We start from the raw sequence: 19,864 nt of genomic DNA, 5'->3' as shown, positions 1-19,864 counted from the left end.
GGAAGGTCTCTTGTGTAGTGTATTCTAATCCTGAAATGTTACAGTTTCGGACTTGTGCAGTGGGCTGAATATTTGTGTTCCCCCAAAATTCATGTGTTGAAATCCCAACTCCCATTGTGATGGTGTTAATAGGCAGGGCCTTTGGGAAGTAATTAGGTCATTAGGGTGGATCCTTCATAAATGGAATTAATTCCCTTTCCGAAGGGATCCATAGAAGACTCTCTCCCCCTCATTCCACTATGGGGGGATACAGTGAAAAGTCAGCAGACTGCAACCTAGATGAGGGCTTTCAGCAGAACCTAACCATGCTGGTACCTGATCTCAGACTTAAAATGCCAAAGTAATGAAGGAATATTGAAATTACCAAGAATTCTGATAGTTGTGCCTGAAGAGAGTGATAGAGAGCCAGGAACTAAAGTTTAAAGGAATGAATAGAAGTAACCTACAAGAAGAGGCAATAAATTACAAGAGCTAGTGTGTGGTATAATCAGATAACATGTAATTTAAAAAGGACACTCTGTCCCTGGCTGGTATGGCTCAGTGGGTTGAGGCCCTAACCCACAGAGCTGACAGGCGAGTGCCATATCTGAGATTCCACTAACCTGGATCATACTGTTTGCCCTGACCTGGTGGTTCCCTGAGGCTTTGCTCCACCCAGCTTTTGGGCCCACCCAAGCTGTTTCCAGTGGCTTTTCCATACAAATGGCCTGTCTTGGCTCGTGCTTCAGAGTTTTCTAAAATCTCTCAAGAAACATCTGGCCTCCACATGCCCTGTACCTTTTGCTAAGTGGCCCCAGGCTCAGCTTTCACAGCAGCCAGCCTTCGTTCACAAGGAAGCCCAGCACCTCCAAGCCCAGCACAAGTGGCAGCCATCTGAAGATCACTGTGTAGCTCATTCTAGGGGGCCCCAGGCAGAACACAGATGGTGGATAACCTTGGCCTGTACCTCCCAAGAGACCCCAGAGCCAGCATATACAGTAGAGGGCTTCACACCATGTTGAAGCTGATTGGCCCTTGAGTGGCAACAGCAATCAAGGCTCAACTACTAGAGGAGAATGTACACCGCCCATATGGACTGGGGGCACACCTTGAGTACTCAGGTTTGGTGATCAGGGAGTCTGTGCCACTGGACCTTACAGAACACCTACTAAGGCCTCTCTACCAAATCTAGAAGACAAAGCATCTCTACCTTATTCATAGAAACAAACACAGGAAGGCTGTCAAAATAAGGAGAGAAAGAAATGTCCAAAAGGAAAGAAGAACAAACTCCAGAAAAGGAACTAAACAAAAATGGAGACAAGCAATCTACTAGGTGCAGGATTCAAAACACTAGTTATAGGGATGCTCAGTGAATTTAGTGAGAACTTCAACAGCATAAAAAAGTATCAGTCAGAAATGAAGGATACACTGAGTGATTTATAGGTAATCAACAGTAGAGAGGATGAAACTGAGAACCAAATCAGTGATTTGGAATACAGTCATACCTCAGTACTCATCAGCTTCAGAACTTGTCAAACCCCGTATTTGTCACATTTTGATGAGAAAAATAAATGCTTCAGCACTGCACTTTCTCACCACTTGGCTCCCCTCTCTCACAATGGAACAGAGCTTGGCATGTCAGTCTCATGGTAGCTTGTGAACAGTTTGGTACTTGTCTGTTTCAGCACTTGTCATGAATCCTGGAATGAATTAATAATGAGTACCAAGGTACCACTGTATAAAGAAGCAAAAGAAAAACACTCAATCAGAAAAGCAAAAAATAAAAAGAATAAAAAAATGAGGATAATGTAAGGAGCATCTGGACAACTTCCAGCATACCTTCCAGCACATCATGGGGATGCTGGAAGAAGAAGAGAGAAAGAGCAAGAAATTGAAAGCCTATTTGAAAAAATGATGACAGAAGACTTCCCTAATTTGGTGAAGGAAATAGACATAGGAAGTCCCGAGAAGCACAGACAGTCCCAAATGAGATGAACCCAAAGAGGCCCACCACAAGACCCAACATAGTTAAAGAACCAAAAGGTAAAGACAAAGAGAGAATCTTAAAAGCAGCAAGAGGAAAGCAGTTAGTTACCTACAAGGGCGCTCCGATAAGACTGTCAGCTGATTTCTCAACAGAAACTTTGCAGGCCATAAGGACTGGCAAAAAATATCCAAAGTGATGAAAACAAGGGACATACAACCAAGAAAGATTACACTACCCAGCAAAGCTATCATTTAGAATCAAAAGACAGACCAAAAAAAAAAAAAAACAGAGGAGTTCACCACTACCAGACCAATTTTATATGAAATGTTAAAGGGTCTTTTTTAACAAGAAGAATATACGATAGCCCTGGCTGGTGTAGCTTAATGGATTGAGCGCAGGCTTGTGAACCACACGATCACAGTTCGATTCCCAGTCAGGGCACATGCCTGGGTTGCAGGCCAGTTCCCAGCAGGGGACTCACGAGAGGCAGCCATACATTGATATTTCTCTCCTTCTCTCCTTCCCTTCCCCTCTAAAGATAAATAAATAAAATCTTTTAAAAAAGAATATAAGATAAATATGTGAACAGTAAAATGGCAATAAATACATATATATATATCAATTGAATCTAAAACAAAATAAATGAGCAAGCAGAACAGAAACAGACTTATAGATACAGAGAACATTTTTACAGTTATCAGATAGCAGGGAGCTTGGGGAGATGGGTGACATAGGTGAAGGGATTGAGAAGTACAAATTGGTTGTTACAGAATAGTCACAGGAATGTAAAGTACAGCATAGGGAATACAGTTAGTAATCTTGTAATTATGTATGGTATCAAATTGGTGCGAGATTTATCAGGATGACCATTTAGTAAGTAATGTGATGTCTAATCACTGGGGTTTACACCTGAAATTAATCATGTATGTCGACTGTAACTGAAAAATTTTTAAAGGATTTTTTAGAAATTACACTCAAAGAGTGATGGAAACTACCCTAAGTAGCTTTAAAAAACAGTGTCTTGTCTGGATACTGCAAGGTGAAAGACAAAAATAACTATTGGTTTGGCCAAAAAGTTCATTTGGGTTTTTCTCATATACTGGCTCTAGTAGTGTTTAGTTGTCTTTAACTTCATTCAAAATAATTTTGCCAGATTGTATGGTGATAGCTGTCAGACCACTGTGCATTTAAAAATTTTTATCAAAATTGGTGAATTTTTGTGCAGCCATCTTAATATTGAAGATGGAGAAAATAAGCAATGTTTTTGGCATATGATGCTTTATTATTTCAAGAAATGTAAAAATGAGATTGAAACAGACAAAAAAGATTTGTGTGGTGTATGGAGAAGGATTGAACATGTGGAAAGTGGTTTGCTAAATTTTGTGTTGGAGATTTCTCACTGGACAATGCTCCATAGTAGAGTAGACCAGTTGAAGTTGATAGTGATCATATCAAGACATTAATTGACAACAGTCAATGTTATATCACATGAGAGATAGCTGACACACTCAAAATATCCAAATCAAGCATTGAAAATCATTTGCACCAGGCCCTGGTTGGTGTAGCTCAGTGGATTAAGCGGGCCTGTGAACCAAAGGATCAGGGTTCTATATCCAGTCAGGGCACATGCCTGGGTTGCAGGCCAGTTCCCAGCAGGGGATGCATGAGAAGCAACCATGCACTAATATTTCTCTCCCTCTCTCCTTCCCTTCCTCTCTAAAGATAAATAAATAAAATCTAAAAAAAAAGAAAGAAAATGATTTGCACCAGCTTGATTATGTTAATTGCTTTTATGTTTCAGTTCCATATAAGTTAAGTGAAAAAAACCTTCTTGACTATGTTTCTGTGTGTGATTTTCTACTTAATGTAACAAAAATGTTTTCTTTTTATAAACAAATGTGATGGGTAATGAAAAGCAGATACTTTGCAATAATGTGGAACAGAAGAGATTGTAAAGCAAGCAAAATGAACCACCACTAACCACACCAAAGGCTGCTCTTCATCCAAAGAAGGTGATGTAGTGTCTATGGTGAGACTGGAAAGGAGTCCTCTCTTATGGCCTCCTTCTGGAAAAACAAACTATTAATTCCAAAAAGTGCTGCTCCCAAATACACTAACTGAAAGCAGCAAAAGTCATCTGGAGTTACTGGCAGTCAATGGAAAACGCTTGAACTTCCATCAGGATAAAACAAGATGTTCTTGGTTAGAACATCATCTGGATATGCCAATCTTGTGGATTTGGTCCCCAGTCAGAGCACATGTAAGAATGAACCAATGAATGGATAAATAAGTAGAACAACGAATTGATGTCTCTGCTTTACATGCATGTTTCTTTGATGAGTAGGCAAAACCTGTTACAGCTAGGTTGGGAAGTTCTGATTCATCTGCCATATTCACCAGACATTGCACTTTTGGATTTTTATTTATTTTGGTCTTTACAAAATTCTCTTAATGGAAAAATTTTCAGTTCCCTGGAAGACTGCAAAAGGCACCTGGAACAGTCTTTGCTTAAAAGGATACAAAGTTTTGGGAACATGGAATTATGAAGTTGTCTGAAATATGGCAGAAGGTAGTGGAAAAAAACAGTGAACTCAATGTTCAGTGAAGTTATTGGTGAAAATGAAAAATGTGTCTTTTGCTTTTACTTTAAAACTGAATGAATGTTTTGGCCAACCCAATATATAAATGCTGTAATATAGTTAGTAAACATATTTTTACACACAGAAATAGTATACTTTACATGTATACTAGAATTGAATAAGTAAAAATATTGTTTAAAAAGAAAAATGAAACTTGTGAAGTCTACTTTGGCTTTCATCTCTAAGGAAGTGTCTTCCTTCAAGCTCAGGATGACCCTCCTGCCTATGTTCTTTTAAGTTTTTTGCACTTTTAAAATTGAATTTATTGAGGTGACAATACTTAATAGAAACCATAAAGGTTTCAGCCCTGGCCGTGTAGCTCACTTGGTTAGAACATCATCTGGATACGCCAATCTTGTGGATTTGGTCCCCAGTCAGAGCACATGTAAGAATGAACCAATGAATGGATAAATAAGTAGTACAACAAACTGATGTCTCTGCTTTTTCTCTCCCCTCTCTTTCCCTTCCTCTCTCTCTGTCTCTAAAATTAACTAAAAAAAAATTAAGCTGCTCTCTCTCTGAAGTACCACTGTGCCTTTCTCCACCCCCTTCTGCCAGGTGCATTTTCCTTGCCTGTCTCTTCTAAGCTCCAAGGGCCCTTCTTTTGTTTTTGTAACTTGTTTCCTGAGCCCATTTCTTCTACTGCTCACTTCTTCTACCTTTGTGACTTTCTATTTTTTATTTATTTACTTTTAGAGAGAGGGGAAGGGAGGAAGAAAGAGAGGGAGAAAAGGAGAAAAGTGTGAGAGATACATAGATCTGCTGTTTCCTGCACATCCCCTACTGGGGACTTGGCTAGGAGGCATGTGTCCTGACTGGGAATGGAACTGGCAAACTTTGTGTTCTCAGGATGATGCTCAATCCACTGAGACACAAGAGCCAGGGCTCTGTTACTTTCTAAATAAACTTTCTCTTATAGCTGGAAAAAATTTTTAAACACCATACAGGCTTTCAAGCGTACAATTCCATAATACATCATCTGCACATTGCATCATGTGCTCACCACCCAAAGTCAAGTCTCTTTCCACCACCACTTATCCTCTTTGCCCCTTTGCCCTTTTCTACCTCCCCCCGTCCCCCTTTTCATCTGGCAATCACCATTGTCTGTGTCAGTTTTTTTCTTAATCCTTTCATCATTTTCACCCAGCCCCCTTACCCCCTCTCCTCTGACAGCTGTCAGTCTGTTCTCTGTATCTATGAATCTGTTTCTATTTTGTTTGTTTATTTTGTTTATTAAATTGAACATATAAGAGAAATCATATGACATTTGTCTTTCTCTGACTGGCTCATTTCACTTAGCATACTATTCTCCAGGTCTATCCATGCTGTCACAAAAGATAAGATTTCCTTCTCTGTTTTTACGGCCTAGTAGTATTCCACTGTGTAAATGTACTACAGCTTTTTTATCCACTCATTTACTGATGGGCACTTGGGTTGTTTCCAAATCTTGGCTTTGCAAATAATGCTGCAATGAACATAAGGCTGCATATATTCTTTGGAATTAATGTTCTGAGTTTCATTGGATTATATTCCCAGAAGTGTAATCGTTGGGTCCTAATGCAGTTCCTTTTTTTATTTTTTGTGAAAACTCCATACTGTTTTCCATAATGGCTGTGCCAATCTGCATTCCCACCAACAGTCTATGAGGGTTCCCTTTTCTCCACATCCTTGCCAACATTTGTTTGTTGATTTATTGATGATAGCTATTCTGACAGGCTTGGGGTGATATCTCATTGTGGTTTTAATTTGTATTTCTCTGATGATTTTTGATGTTGCCTGTGTTCTTGACTTTTTTGAGAGAGGAAAGAGGAGAGAGAGAAAGAGAAATACCACCAGTCTGTTGTTCCACTTATTTATGCATTCATTGGTTGATTCTTGTATGTGCTATGACCAGGGAATCCAACCTGCAACCTTGGCAGATGAGGATGATGTTCTGACCTACTAAGCTACTGGCCAGGGCACTGCCTGTGTTCTTGACTTCATTGTCTTTTGTCTTTTCTAGGACTATGCATTTTCAGCTTGTTCCTTTAATCTTTATATTCTGTCTACAAATATAGGTCCAGCTTAGGTCCTCCATCTTACAAAGCAAGACAAATGACAACAAATCTTCTCTTAGGTGTCCCTTTCATGCTGTGGTCTGCTAAACTTTATCCAGATTTCTAAGAATAGTCCACACTCACTATTCTCACCAAAGACACTTTTCTCAGTATCAATTCTCTGGTTTTCTTCTCCCCAAGCTATAAAAATGGATACACTGAAGATCACTCATTGCCACATTAAAAGGCCTTAAATTTTTTGTTTTCTTTATCAATAATTATTTTTCATTGAATTTTTCATTACCATTTATCCCCCATACCATCTTCCACTGGCCACCCCTCCCCCTGCCCCTGCAATCGCCACACTGTTGTCCATGTCATAAGTTCTTTTTCTAAGATTTTGTTTTATTTTTTCAGAGAGAGAGAGAGAGGAGGGGAGGGAAAAATAAACAGAGGGGGAGAAACATTGATGTGTGAAAGAAACATCAATTGGCTGCCTCTCACACGCGCTCCAACAGGGCGCCAACTTGCAAGTCAGGTATGTGCCCTGATGAGGAACCCAACTGGTGACTTTTCACTTTGTGAGATGATGCTCAACCAACTGAGCCATGCCAGTCAGGGAGAGATGTCATTTTTTTGTTTATGCTGTTACAGTTGTTCCAATTTTACCCCCCTTTGCTCCCTCCCCCAGTCTCCCTTTCCTACAGTCAGTCCCCACACTATTGTTCATGTCCATGGGTATGTGTGAGATATCATTTTAATAACACTATGGGTAAAAAATGAGAAAAGTGAACCTTGATATAGTCCAAAAATATGTACAAAAACCAAAAATATAAATGCTTTCCTTATGACTCAGCAATTTCATTTCTGGGTATTTATCCAAAGAAACCCAAAACACTACTTTAAAAGAATATATGCATTCTTATGTTAATTGCAGCATTATTTACAGTAGCCAAGATATGGAGGCAGCCCAAGTGCTCATCGATAGATGAGTGGGTAGAAAGCTAAGATACAGATATAAAATGGAATATTACTCAGCCACAAGAAGAATGAATCTCACCATATGCCACAGCAAAGATAGACCCAGATAGACCTCTGATAGACTGAAATCAGTCACAGAAAGACAAATACCACATGGTTTTACTATATGTGGAATCTAAAGAAGAAAATAAATAGACCAAAAAATTGAAACAGACGTATAGACACAGAAACAGGACTGGTGATTGCCAGAGGGGAACACGGTCAGGGGTCTGGGTAAAAAAAAGTGAAAGGATTAAGAAGTACAAATTGGTGACTTCCACCAAGATGGAGGCATAAGTGGAAACACTGTGCCTTCTCCCACAACCAAGTTTGAATACAACAAAGGTTTGGAGAAACAAAGATACAACCAAAGGACAGAAAATTGAATTATACGGAAGTCCGACTACATCTAACCATTCAACGGGGACGGTAAGAGGGGCGGAGCCAGCAGCGAGCAGGGTTGGGCAGGACACGGCCCTGACCCAGGCGCCCAGGCAGACGGGAACCAGTTGGGGTGCGGGGCAGACCACGGGCGCATATTCGTGCACAGTGAGACAGACCACACAGGCCCCAGGGGGCGAGGATTGACGGCGGTGGCACACTCGCGTGCAGTGGGACGAAACTCGTGGGCCCGGTGACGGCAGCAACTGCGGCACCGGTGAGGGCCGTGGCGGCAGGCGGCGGACTGGACGCCATAGTCCCTCTTTGACCCCGCCCCCACATACAGCGTCACAACCCAGCGACTTAGTTGCCCTGCAAGACCAGTGAGAGCCATTGTCCCTCTCTGACCCCACCCCCACATACAACGTCACAACCCAGCGACTGAGTTGCCCTGTTCTAGTGAACACTTTAGGGCTCTGATCCTGCTATGGAACAGGCACGAACAACCCGAAAGATGGCGCAAGAAGAACTCAAAGTCCCAGAGCCAATAACTCTAAGCGACCGAGAAATTGCCAGCCTCTCAGAAGCACAATTCAAGACACTATTTATCAGGATGCTCACAGAACTGGTAGATTATAGTCACAAATTAGAGGAACAAAGTCACAAATTAGAGGAACATATGAAGGCTAAACTAATTGAAATGAAGGGAGATGCACAGGAAACCAATAGTGATGGAAAGGAAACGGGGACTCAAATCAATGGAATGGACCAGAAGGAAGAACAAAACATCCCACCAGAAAGGAATGAAGAAATGAGAATTCAAAAAAATGAGGAGAGGCTTAGGAACCTCCAGGACATCTTTAAACGTTCCAACATCCGAATTATAGGGGTACCAGAAGGGGGAAAGAAACAGCCACGAGTGGAAAACGTATTTGAACAAATAATAAAGGAGAACTTCCCCAGTCTGGCAAAGGAAATAGACTTCCAGGAAATCCAGGAAGCTCAGAGAGTCCCAAAGAAGTTGGACCCAAGAAGGAACACACCAAGGCACATCATAATTACATTAGCCAAGACCAAAATGAAGGAGAGAATCCTAGAAGCATCAAGGGATAAGGGGACAGTCACCTACAAAGGAGTACCCATCAGACTGTCAGCGGATTTCTCAAAAGAGACCTTACAGGCAAGAAGGGGCTGGAAAGAAGTATTCCAAGTCATGAAATCCAAAGACCTACAGCCAAGATTGCTTTATCCAGCAAAGCTTTCATTTAGAATGGAAGGACAGATCAAGTGCTTCTCAGATAAGGTCAAGTTCAAGGAGTTCATCATCACCAAGCCCTTATTATATGAAATGTTAAAGGGACTTATATAAGAAAAAGAAGATGAAAAAGATGAACAGTGAAAGGACAGCAAACACACAGTTATTAACAACCACACCTAAAACAAAAGCAAACTAAGAGGACAGCTAGATCAGGAGTGGAACCATAGAAATGAAGAACACATGGAGGGTTAGAAATAGGGGGGTGGGAGGGGGAGAAGGGGGGAGAAGGCACAGAAAATAGCATAGATGGTAGGTAGAAAATAGATAGGGGGGAGGGTGAGAATAGTGGGGGAAATATAGAATCTAAAGAAATTGAGACACGTGGTTATAAACTAAGGGGGGGAGAATAGTGGGGGAGGGAGTGTGCGGGTGGAGGGGAATGAAGGGGGGGAATAGAACAACTGTAATGGTATAATCAATAAAATATATTTTAAAAAAAGAAGTACAAATTGGTAATTACACAACAGTCACGGGGATATAAAGTATAGCATAGGAAATATAGTCTATATTATTGTAGTAACTGTGTATGGTGCCAAGTGGGTACTGGAAATAGAGGGGGAACACTTTGTAAAGTATATGGTTGTCTAATCACAATGCTGTGCACCTGAAACCAATACAAACTAATACTGAAAGTGAACTAATTGAAAATTGAAAAAATACAAAAAGGGTTTTCTCAAATAAATTTTAAGCTATATTTGACAGCTTTAACTTCCATTACATGGAGAGTCGGGAATTGACTGCAGTTTCAAATGTGGCTCCTGGGCCACATTTGAAATATTCTCTATTTACACTTGATATATTTTCTTTTCAGTAAGGTTTCTAACTCTCGAGGGAGGGAAGCAGTCTCTTTAAACCTTAATGCCAAATTCAAAGAGTAAGATGTTTGGGTGTGAGAACCTATGCTCCTGTTTGGCTCAGGTCCAACAGATGGAGTATTGGACAAATAAGACACATTCACGTTTTCTTAAATGTTGTCAGAAAAAAATGAAAGCTCTTTTATACCTGTTTTTCTTCTCTTTATGTTAGTTCTTGGTGGAAAATCTATAGTTGGATAAGTCAAACCCAAATTGGCCGCATACTTTGCTTTACTGCTTCAAGCTCTTTGTAGCCATCTCAACAACAGTCCTCTCTTTTCCTGAAGACATCTCCCAAGGACGTGGCCATTTTATCTGAATGTTTCTGGCCCATCATATTTCAGTTAGTCCTTGCTACATAACAATCCACCACGATACCTAGGGGCTTAAAACAACATTGTTTTATTTTTTACTATTCTGTGGGTTGGCCGGCTATGCTGTATGGTTTTCCTGCTCCATGTGCTATCAGGAGAGGAAATCCTCTGGAGGTTTGACTGACTCTACGCGATCCAAGATGGCCTCACACATTGGTCAGTTGGTGCCTGCTGTTGGCTGGAGCTTTGCTTTCCTCATTAGCTCTCTAGCGGGTAGCTGAGCTTCCCTACAAGGTTCCAAGAGAGTGGAAGCTGCCAAGTCCCTTGAGTCCTAAGTCCCAAACTCCCACTTTTATTTCCATTACATTCTCACGTTAAAGCAAGTAGAGAGGCCAGCTCAGATTCAAGGGGTGGGGAAATAGATGCCACCTCTTTTTTATTAAGTACATTTTATTGATTATGCTATTACAACTGTCTCATTTTTTACTCCTTTGCACCCCTCTGTCCAGTACCCCCATTCCTTCCAGCAATCTCCCCCTTAGTTCATGTCCATGGCTCATACATGTAAGTTTGTTGGCTTCTCTATTTCTTATATTATTCTTAACATCCACCTGTCTATTTTGTAAAATAGATTTATGCGATCTGAAGAAAAACCAGAATATCCCCCTCTCTATTTTGTACCGACTGATTATGTTTCTCAGTCCCTATACCTTTTCCCCCATTCTCCCCTCTCCCTCTCCCTGCTGATACCTCTCCATATGATCTCCATTTCTCGGATTCTGTTTCTGTTTAGTTGTTTGCTTAGTTTGTTTTTTTTTCTTTTAGATTCATTCAGTTGTTGATAGTTGTGAGTTTGTTATCATTTTACTGTTCATAGTTTCGATCTTCTTTTTCTTAGCTAAGTCCCTTTAACATTTCATATAATAAGGGCTTGGTGACGATGAACTCATTTAGTTCTACTTTGGGAAGCACTGTATCTGCCCTTCGATTCTAAATGATAGCTTTGCTGGGTAGAGTAATCTTGGATGTAGGTCTTCACTTTTTGTAACTTTGAATACTTCTTGTCAGTCCCTTCTTGTCTGCAAAGTTTCTTTTGGGAAATCAGATGATATCTTATGAGAACTCCTTTGTAGGTAACTTTCTTCTTTTCTCTTGCTGCTTTTAAGATTCTCTCTTTATCTTTAACCTTTGGCATTTTAATTTTGATATGTTTTGGTGCAGTCCTCTTTAGGTACAACTTGTTTGGAATATCTGTACTTCCTAGGCTTGTATATCTATTTCTCTTGTTGAATTAGGGAAGCTTTCTTTGATCTTTTTTTTTCAAACAAGTTTTCAACTTCTTGTTCTTCCTCTTCTCTTTCTGGCACCTCTGTGATTTGGATGTTGGAACATTTAAAGTTGTCCCAGAGGTTCTTAGCCTCTCCTCACTTGTAAACAAGAAATTCTTGTTTCTTGGGATTGCAGGCTGGTGCAACCACTATGGAAAACTATGGAATTTCCTCAGAAAACTAAAAATAGAACTGCCTTTTGACCTGGCATTTCCACTGCTAGGATTATATCCTAAGAACCCGGAAACACCAATCCAAAAGAACCTTATGCACCCCATTGCTCATAGCAGCACCATTTACTATAGCCAAGTGCTGGAAGCAACCTAGGGGCCCATCAGTAAATGAATGGATAAAAGAGCTATGGTACATTTACACAATGGAATTCTACGTAGCAGAACGAAAGAAGGAGCTCCTACCCTTTGCAAAGCATGAATGGAACTGAAAAGCATTATTCTAAGTGAAATAAACCAGATGGTGAAAGACAAATACCATATGATCTCACCTTTAAGAGAAACCTAATCAACAAAACAAACAAACAAGCAAAATATAACCAAAGACACTGAAATTTAGAACAGGCTGACAGTGACCAGAGGGAAGAGGGAAGGGAATTTCAGGGGAAAAGGGTGAAGGGTTGGCAGGAACAAACATAAAGGACACATGGACAAGAATGGGGGGCAAGGTGGAAATGGGAGGGAGGTGGGGAGGGCTGGGGTGTTGGGCTGGGTTGGGGGAAAAAGGCAGAAAACTGTACATGAATAATTAATAAAACTGTACATAAACAATTAATAAAAACAAATTTAAGTGTAAAAATAATTCTTGTTTCTTCTTTCTGTTCTGGGTGAATGTTTAATTCTCCCTTTTGTTTCAAATCATTGATTTGAGTCCCAATTTCTTTCCCTTCGCTGTTGGTTCCCTGTGTATTTTTCTTTATTTTACTTTGTATAGCCTTCACTTCTTCCTTTATTTTGTGGCCAATTATTTATTTTGTATGCAATCATTTCTCTGAGAATCCTGATCACCAGTATTCTGAACTCTGCATCTGTTAGGGTGGCTATCTCTGTATTGCTTAGTTCTTTTTCTGGACTTTTGATCTGTTCTTTAATTTGGGCCATATTTCTTTGTCTAATACATGTTTCTGTGTATGAGGTAGAGCTGCTTTGACTCCCCATGTTGGTACACATGTTACATTGTAAGGGGAGGAGCCTTAGGTGTTCACCAGGGCGGGAAACCCACTTCCCCCACTTTGTGGCACTGTATGTGGAGGAGGGGTCAGAGAGGGAACAATGGCACTTGCTGGGCTCTTACCCCATTTCCAGTCACTTCCCCCACTTCCAGTTAGAGACTGGCACCCTTCTAGCTGCTGCCTGGTGCTGATTCCCGGAATAAATAAAACAAATTTATTTGTGAGTGGGAGTGAGTGGGTTTGTGTATATTCTAGGACCTGTGGGTCCTTTAAATGGACTTTCTTGAAAGACTGGTAGTTTATTCCACTGCCCCAATCCTGGTGATTTCTACAGCCAGAGGTTATAAGGCTTTATTTCCCAGCACTGGAACCCTGGGCTGTGCAGTCTGGCCTGGGACTATTATTCCTCACTCCCCAGTTGTCCCTCCTGGCTTTTATCTGCCACATGTAAATATAGGACCTCATGTTCCTCTGGCCGCTGCCATCTCTTTGCACCACACTGTATCCTCCCCGCTCTAGCTCTCTGGCTTCGCCCTCCTACCATCTAGATGAATGTTTCTTCTTTAAATTCTTGGTTGTCTGACTCCATACAGTTTGATTTTCTGGCAGTTCTGGTTGTTTTTTTGTTTTTAGATTGGTTCTTATCCTTCTTATGGTTGTAAGAGGAGGTGAAGTGTGTCTACATACGCCTCCATCTTGGCTGGAAGTCCCAGATGCCACCTCTTGATGAGAAGAGCAGCATGCATATTAGGAATGGCAGGAACAATTGGTAGCTCTTTGCAGTCAATCTACTATACATGAGTAAAGAGGTAACTAAACAGAGGGAAACGAGCCCTGGCTGGTGTAGCTCCGTGGATTGAGTGCTGGCCTGTGAACTAAGGGATTATGGTTCAATTCCCAGTTAGGGCACATGCCTGGGTTGCAGGCCAGTTCCCAGTGGGGGACACACAAGAGGCAACCATACATTTCTCTCCCTCCCTCCTTCCCTTCTTCTCTAAAGATAAATGAATAAAAACTTTTAAAGAAGAGGGAAATGAGAAGAAACATAAAATGTAGGTATATTTATACAATGCTTTTATGAGTTAACTTTTGAAATTCAAAAATAATAGCTGAGGCTTTATGTATATTTGTTTTTTTAAGATTTTATTTATTCACTTTTAGAGAGAAGGGAAGTGTAGGAGAAAGAGAAGAAGAGAAACATTAATGTGTGATAGATAATATTGATTGGTTGCCTCTCACATGCTGCCAACCAGGGACCTGGCCCACAACCAGGCATGTGCCCTGACTGGGAATTGAATCAGTGACCTTTTGGTTCACAGGCCAGCACTCAACCCACTGAGTCACACCAGCCAGGGCATTAAAATTTTTAATTTAAATTTTATTCTTCAATTACAGTTTACATTCAATATTATTTTGAATTAGTTTCAAGTGTATGCATTATGTTTGTTTTAATAAGGGAAGGCAACATCATATACAAATATATTATATATTATATAAAATTGACATTACATATGTTATCTATGTCACATACATAATTCATATAGCTTATATATTTATTTTGACTGTTGTGTTTAGCACATAGGTTCTCAAGAATAATTACTAGCCCTGGCCAGGTAGCTCAGTTGGTTAGAGCATTGTCCTGATAGGCCAAGGTTGCAGGGTTTTGTGGGTTTTTTTAGATTTTATTTATTTTTCTTTAGAGGTAAAGGAAAGGAGAGAGGGAGAGAAACATCAATGCATGGCTGCCTCTCATACATCCCCCACTGGGAACTGGCCTGCAACCCAGGCATGTGCCCTGACTGGGAATTGAACCTCGATCTTTTTGTTCGCAGGCCCGCGCTCGATCCACCGAGCTACACCAGTCAGGGCAAGGTTGCAGTTTTAATCCCTCGTCAGGGCACAAACAAGAAAAAATCAATGAGCCCTGGCCAGGTGGCTCGGCTGGTTGGAGTATCACCCTGTACACCAAAATGTTGCAGGTTCAATTCTCATCCAGGGCACATACCTAGCTTGTGAGTTCCATCCCTGATCAGGACATATATGGGAGGCAACCCATCGATGTTTCTCGCTCACATAGACTTTTTTTCTCCCTTTATCTCTAACATCAATAAAACTTATCCTTGGGTGTGAATTAAAAACAAACAATCAATAAATACATAAATAAGTGGAACAATAAATCAATGTTTCTCTCTCTCTCTCTATTGCTCTCTGTCTACAATCAATACATTAAAAATTTTTTTTTAAAGAACAGCTGCTGAATTACTGACAATGAAGGCCGCACCTGCCTATCCCATCTGCCTGCCTCTCTGACAGGGAAGGAAAAGAATTTGCACGTTAGTGAAGGAAGAAGCTGAGTAGTACAACAGTGAAATTTAAGTAAAAGCCAATTTGGCTCAAGGCGTCCTGCAGGCTATAAAGTGCAATTTAAGCACAGTGCCATTTTTTCTGCCCAAATGATGTTAATTATTGGAATGCACAATTTTTAAATATGCAAATAAAGTTTTAAAACCAGAAAAAAAAGAACTGCTTGATTGTAAATTCTTTACCACCACTTGGGTGTTTATCTAATTTCTCTAAGCCTGAGTTTCCTCATTTTAAAATGTGCTTAAAAGCAATACCAACTTTATTGGGTTATTGTGGGGATTAAATAAGATAATATATTTAGCACACTGCCTGGAAGGTAGCAAACACTGTACAAATGTTCATTATTATTATTAAATCTATTAAGTCTGTTCTAATTTGGTAATCTTCCACTGAAATAACATAGATGAGGGTTACAGCCCCAATGCCAGTCTAAGGTAATTATTCTGACCTTCTGGGTTAAGAACCCCATAAGTTACTTTGCTTTTTTCCCTGTGTTTGAAGACAAGCAAAGAGAATATCAAGTGTAATATTCACAATAGATGAACATTAGAGGTCACCTAACCTTCCATGTAATGGACAAATGCTCAAAGATTCTCAACAAAACCTAACCTCTATTTGAGATATTATCCAATAATAATAATTTGTAGACTATAGTCTAGCAAACAAAATAGTCTGACATTTGTGGACTATTATAGAGTTTATAATGGTTTTTCATATCCATTAGTTAATTCTCGCCATTCTATGAGGTATTATCCTCAATTTACACTTGAGGAAACTGAGTCTCAAGGGGATCAAATTAAATTCATATCTAATGTCACATAGCTATTAAGTAGCAGAATTGGTATTTGAATCCAATGTTACAATATCCATAACTTAGTTTAAAATATTTCAGTAAAGAAAGTAAAATATTACAAGTATGTTAAATTCAAATTATACTCTACGTGCAACTAGCATTCTAAATAAGAATTCACACTGTAAAGGGATTACTGGGTGTCTTAATTCTGATTAAAATTAGCTATTTTGCTTATTAAACTAATGAACATCAGAAATTAATTTATAATGGAGACATTAATGGATTATTAATTGTTAATGGTTGTTAGAAATGAGCTCTCATGGTTGAAAATAGTGGAATTGTGGATTGGCTAAAATAATTAAACTGCTCTCCAATTTACATGAATTGGTAATGGTATATGAAATGATATAAGCATTTCAGTTAAAATTTAGCAAGGCCTATAGCTTATCACCTTAGGTTGGAAACTGACACTCCATATCTAAGAGGTTCATTGTCTTGGCATTACCTGCGAAGATTTGTGGTTGCCTGATGCCAACTCTAAGGATAATAAACCCCCAATTTTTGTAGTATTATTGCATTTTTTAAAATGTGAAAGCTGATTTAGAAAATCACAGAAGTAGAAGAAGTGAGCCACAGAAGAATGAGTTACAGAGGCAAAAAGGAGAAGGGCCTTTGGAGCTTAGGAGGGAGAGGTACAGGGCAAAAACGTGAAGAAAACAGCCATAGGGAATTCCCTGGGGAAGAGGGGAGATTTGAGTGTGGCAGTGCTCTACACCTCTGTGGATCTTGCAGTGGCTCACTGACCTCAACCTGGTGCAGGACCTCAGGCAATTTCTATGGAACTCCTGGAATCCCCAGAGAGGCTCATAAGATTGACTGGGTGGTGGAAGCACTGCCTGTGCAAGTCTAGAGTTCTCCAGTCCTTCCTGGTGATTTTGTTGACTACGAGCCTTTACAATCCCAACAACCAGGACTAGCCGAGTCTAGAGACTCAGTGGCCTTGAACCCAAGCATCTGTGAGGATGGAATCTGCTGAGGAGCTGCTCAGGAATATGAGCCTCTCAGGATTTCTGAGGATCATGGGAATGATCTAATCCATACTTTCTTCAACCTGGACTGGGAGGGGCTGGCTTTTCACAGACAACTGCCTCTATTTTGATTACATGACATACAAACAAACAAGGAGCCTGGAGGAATCATCTCCCTGTAGAATCTGAGCATCTGAGAAGTGGAGGACAGCTAGAAACCGAACTAGTTTGAGCTTTACATCTCCAAAGACAAGGAGGGCAGCTCAGCAAAGCCCTTGAAACAGAGGCAGATGGCCAGGTGGTTGAGAAGAACTGTGTGGTGTGCTGGATGTCTGCCTCTAAGCAGGAGAAGAAGGATGAGTAGATTATGTCCATTCAGGCAGCTGTGAGTGAGCTTGGGGCTCCTTTTTGGGGGATGTTAGTCGCAAGGAAGAAGTGGATTTCTGTCAAGAAGAAGCAGAAGCATACCTTTGTCCCTAATTATTTGTTACAGAGCTGCCCCATCCTGGTGGCAGGACCCCTGGATTCAACTGTTGCAGATACTGGTTCCCTCTTTGGAAAATTCTCCTCCTCTAGCTCCTCTCTTGTTATTTGTATCAAAAAGCACCCTGTTTATAATCAGTAAATATTTAACCACTAAAAAAAAGTAGAAGAATTACTACTTGATGGGGCACTTATTCGGAAAAAAAAAACCATTAACAAAGTGAATATATCAATGTACAAAAGAACAATACTCTACAACTAAGTAGAGGTTATTTTTGGAATGCAGGGTGGTTTAATATTAAGAAAGTCACTATAATTTATTATGATTATATTGGGATTTTACTATTAGCAAATGCTGAAAAACTTTTTGATAAAAGTCAGCATTTATGTTAATATAAATAATAAAAATAAGTCTAAGTAAACAACTTAAATATAATAATTGCTATATATCCAAACAAGTAACTATGTAAATATAATAAAGGCTATATATCCAAACAACTTAAATATAATAAAGGCTATATATCCAAACAAGTTTACCATGATCCCAAATGGTAAAACACTATAGCATTTCAGTCAAAATCAGAAACTAATAGGGATGCCTCAATACTGTTTATTACTTTGTATTTAAATTCTTAATTTTTATCAAAATTATGCATGCACATTGTTTAAAGAGTCATTTAATTCTCTAATACAGGTTATAAAAAACCAACACTTCCCAGGACCCTTACTGCTCATTTCCTCTTTCTTAGAGACAACCTCTTATAAGGGAAAACATATAGAAATCAATAGCTTGTCTCTATTTTATTTTATTTTATTTTTTAAAATTTTTGTTTATTTATCTTTAGAGGGGAAGGGAAAGACAGGAGAGAAATATCAGTTCATGGTTGCCCCTCGTGCATCCCCTGCTGGGAACTGGCCTGCAACCCAGGCATGTGCCCTGACTGGGAATCAAACCGAGATCGTCTGGTTGGCAGGCCCGCACTCAATCCACTGAGCTACACCAGCCAGGGCAGCTTGTCTCTATTTTAGCAACAGGCGCCTAAAGGACGAAACAGAAATATTCAATTCCCAGTACTGCCAAACCTATAAAATACTTAGAAGTTAACAAGAAAGGTTACAAAAACCAAATAAATACGCTTCTTACAGATAGCATTGCTCACAGTGGCAAAAACCTGGAAACAATGTGAATGCCATCACCAGTAATGCTTGACTAAATTGTGCCACGTCCCTACCATCATTACGTACCTAACAGAAAGTTAGACCAGTTGCTTTGAACAGATTTCTGTGAAGTAGGGTTGAATAATAAAATATGCAGAAAAATATTTAAGACTCTATTTTTATAAAGCAGTTATTCTAGAAATCTCTGCACACTGAAAAACAATAACAAGATAATTTTTATAATAATATTTTTGCATGTACATAAAATCATATATGTGGAAAATAAAACAGATAAAAAACAGTTTTAACATGGTCAGGATAAAAAAGGCTTGGCTAAGTTTATTGATTTCTGTTACTAGTTTTTCATCATAAGAGAATAGTGGTTTTTTAAAAATATTTTATTTATTTACTTTTTAGAGAGAGGGGAAGGGAAGGAGAAAGAGTGGGAGAGGAACATCGGTGCGTGGCCGCCTCTCATGCGTCCCGTACTGGGAACCTGGCCTGCAACCTAGGCATGCGCCCCGACCGGGAACTGAACCAGCAACCCCTTGCTTCATAGGCCCACACTCAATCCACTGAGCCACACCAGCCAGGGCAAGAGAATAGTGTTTTTAAAAAAGTAACAGACTCCTTGTTAATTTACTCTCGTTCTGATATCTGCTCCTTTTTCTATTTAATGAGTTTGAGAAATTCACTAGTGTGGCAGTTTCTTATCCCTAGGATGAGATGATGAACCATGAAGAGAAGCTGTAGCAAAACTAAGTGGCCCTGGAAGTGCTAATAGAATGTGTATGTTTTTTCCTTAGAAGTTACTGCCAGAACTTCATTATTCCTAACCTGGTTTTAACCTGTCTACTATAAAGTGCAAAGAATGAAATAACACAACAAATTAAATAATATAAAATGAAATAACAATACAAAGTGAAATCATACAACAAACCCAAGCCCTAATCAGGTAGCTCAGTTAATTAGAGCATCATCCAGATACATGAAGGCTGT

The 19,864-nt window shown here is 39.7% G+C and overlaps 1 pseudogene; it reads left to right on the top strand.

The window, feature by feature from the left end:
- The first annotated feature begins 239 nt into the window (after window positions 1-239).
- On the top strand, window positions 240-17,849 carry LOC118975939 (cytohesin-2-like; annotated as a pseudogene).
- Window positions 17,850-19,864: the final 2,015 nt, after the last annotated feature.

Source organism: Sturnira hondurensis, unplaced genomic scaffold (genome assembly GCF_014824575.4).
Source record: "Sturnira hondurensis isolate 20B ecotype Veracruz unplaced genomic scaffold, ASM1482457v3 Scaffold0020601, whole genome shotgun sequence".
Taxonomy (NCBI): domain Eukaryota; kingdom Metazoa; phylum Chordata; class Mammalia; order Chiroptera; family Phyllostomidae; genus Sturnira; species Sturnira hondurensis.
This window is presented reverse-complemented; position numbering and strand designations above follow the sequence as displayed.